We start from the raw sequence: 2,671 nt of genomic DNA, 5'->3' as shown, positions 1-2,671 counted from the left end.
CCCTCCCCTTTCTTCCGAGGCAAATCTTAATTATGCAAAGTAAAGTTTAGTTGCCATAACGAGGAGGTCTTAATCGGAGGTTAATGGTGGGGAGTGGGGGATGACGAGCAGTTCTGAGTTGAAGAGATGACTCTTTTAGGACGTTTGGGGGAATTTTCCTCCTCTCTCTCCACCTCTGCCCCCGCCCCCTAAAAGCTTCCAGATTTGGTCTCCTAGGAGAGAGGGGAGTTTTACCCAAATCTTAAGTGATTCCACACCAGAAACGGGTGGTGTGTGTGGCGAGGGAGGAGGCTGGGCGGTTATGTGGATTAACCCCCCCACACACACACACCCACACTTACCTGGCTGGGGGTGGATGGCGGTGGCCAGCAGGGTTCCGGCTAGCTTAGAAAGGTTTTCTTCTGTTTTCCCCCTTCTTGGATTTTAAGTTTGAGAGGGGGTTCTGGGGAGGGGAGCGGGAATTTGCATGTAAATCTCCTGGGCCTGGTACTGGATGATGGATCAATTATTTTTATTGTCTCTCAGAGGGAAGGGGGGACACTTAAAAAGAAGAAAGAAAATTGAGTTTAGAAAACCCCTTTGCTTCTCTGTATGGGCCAAATCCTCCCAGCCTGGCGAGCTGTTTCCTGATCCAATCTAGAAAAGGACTGCTTTAAAAACAAAACAAAAAACCAAACAACAACAAAAAGAGAAACCTAAGAGAAAAAAAGAAGAAGAGAATAGGAAGAAGGAAAGAAAATTCTAAGTCATAGGTAAAAACAATGGATCCAGGTTTGATAGGATTCAATTTTTTTCTTTTCTTTCTTGATTGAATGAAATACAGATTTTCAGGTTCTTTACAACACGAAAATTCTCCTTATCATTTCCTGGAGAGGTCGACTTTTCACTACTTTAGGCAGAAAGATTCCCTTCAAAATCAGGGGGCTATGCCTTAGCTCTCCATTTTATTTCCATTCCACCCACAAGTCCACCTTCACCCCAGAGCAGTCTAGGGATGGGAAAATTGTGCTGTCCTGCTCTGTGGGACCCAAACTAAGCCCAAGGTGCTGCTTCTTCAAATCTCCCCTCCTACTCTACCTCCAGGACATCTCTAGAGCTGGTACCAAGCCTCTGAGCTGAGCGGTGAAAACAAAAAATGAGTAAGACAGGTTCCTCCACTCCACTCAGGAAGCTCTCACAGTCTGATAGGAAATTGAGAGTAAATTTCCAATAGAAATGCAGCATCTTCAATTTCCTTCCATGACAAACCTGTTTTCCTACCCTAGGGCCAGGCTTGAGTGACAGCTATCCTTTCCCCAGCCACCCCCAAGGCAAAGGGGGAGCTGAAGCTGGAAAACAGAAATAAAAGACATCCTTTCATTCACTCAGTCAACCTTTCATTCTGCAACACATTTTTATTGAGTTTTCTGATTTTAGACCACTGTGGTAAGTGCTGTGGGCAAGACAGAGAAAAATGGCAGTGTCCCTGCCCTTTAAGAGTTTACGGTATCCCAGAAGAAAAGTGATTCTATGAAGATCTTACATTTATCTAGCATTTTTACCTGAAATGGATACCTAGCAATTGTAATCACTACGGTTTATCGAGCACTTACTAAGCACTGCGCATACATTATGTGTATGCCTATAAAGTAGGTATTGCATTGTGTTTATGGATGAAGAATCTGACCTTGATAAGATATGGCAACTTTCTCAAGGTCACGTAGTAAATGGCAGAGCTGAGATTTAAACCCAGGCCTGCTTGAATCTTAAAGCTGTGTTCTGTCTCCTACACCACACAGCCCCTAATGTCTATAAAAATTGTGTGCTTTTACGCACTTAACAAATATATATTGACCATCAGACCCAACCCCTATTCCTGTGGAGCTTATATTCTAGTGGGAGAGATTCACAGTCATCACATAGTCACTTTAATGGATGTAAAATTGCCACAGGATTGAGTGCTACGAAGGGAAAGTCCATGGTGCTATGAAAGCATACTTGGGGAGGGAATTTGACCGAGTTGGAGAGGGCAGAGTAGGCCTCTGAGGTTGGACTGAGGAGTAAAATAGGATGAGGTAAAGAGAGGCCAGCAAGTGTGACACCTGCAGTGCCTTGCAGACCATGTGTAAGGTGCTAGGTATACAAATATGAATTTAGGGCTTTCCCTGGTGGTGCAGTGGTTAAGAATCCGCCTGCCATACTTACCTGGCAGGGGAGATACCATGATCATGAAGGTGGTTTTCCCAGGGTGAGGCTCACTCATTGCACTGCGAGTGTGCTGACCCCTGCGATTTCCTCAAATGGGGGAAACTCGACTGCATAATTTGTGGTAGTGGGGGACTAAAAAAAAAAAAAAAAAAAGAATCCGCCTGCCAATGCAGGGGACACAGGTTCGAGCCCTGGTCTGGGAAGATCCCACATGCCACGGAGCAACTAAGCCCGCGAGCCACAACTACTGAAGCCTGCGCGCCTAGAGCCCGTGCTCCGCAACAAGAGAAGCCACCGCAATGAGAAGCCTGCGCACCGCAACGAAGAGTAGCCCCCACTCGCCGCAACTAGAGAAAGACCGCGCACCACAACGAAGACCCAATGCAGCTAAAAATTAACTAATTAATTAATTAATTTAAAAAAATATGCACTTATAATCTCAAGGCAGGGATAGGTTTTCCAGACAGAGGGAACACCATGTGCA

General features: G+C 45.4%; 1 pseudogene; it reads left to right on the top strand.

Annotated features, from left to right (window-relative positions):
• Nucleotides 1–2,176: 2,176 nt before the first annotated feature.
• On the top strand, nucleotides 2,177–2,353 carry LOC137755671 (U1 spliceosomal RNA; annotated as a pseudogene).
• The last annotated feature ends 318 nt before the right edge of the window (nucleotides 2,354–2,671 follow it).

The sequence above is a fragment of the Eschrichtius robustus genome, chromosome 20 (assembly GCF_028021215.1).
Source record: "Eschrichtius robustus isolate mEscRob2 chromosome 20, mEscRob2.pri, whole genome shotgun sequence".
Lineage (NCBI taxonomy): Eukaryota > Metazoa > Chordata > Mammalia > Artiodactyla > Eschrichtiidae > Eschrichtius > Eschrichtius robustus.
This window is presented reverse-complemented; position numbering and strand designations above follow the sequence as displayed.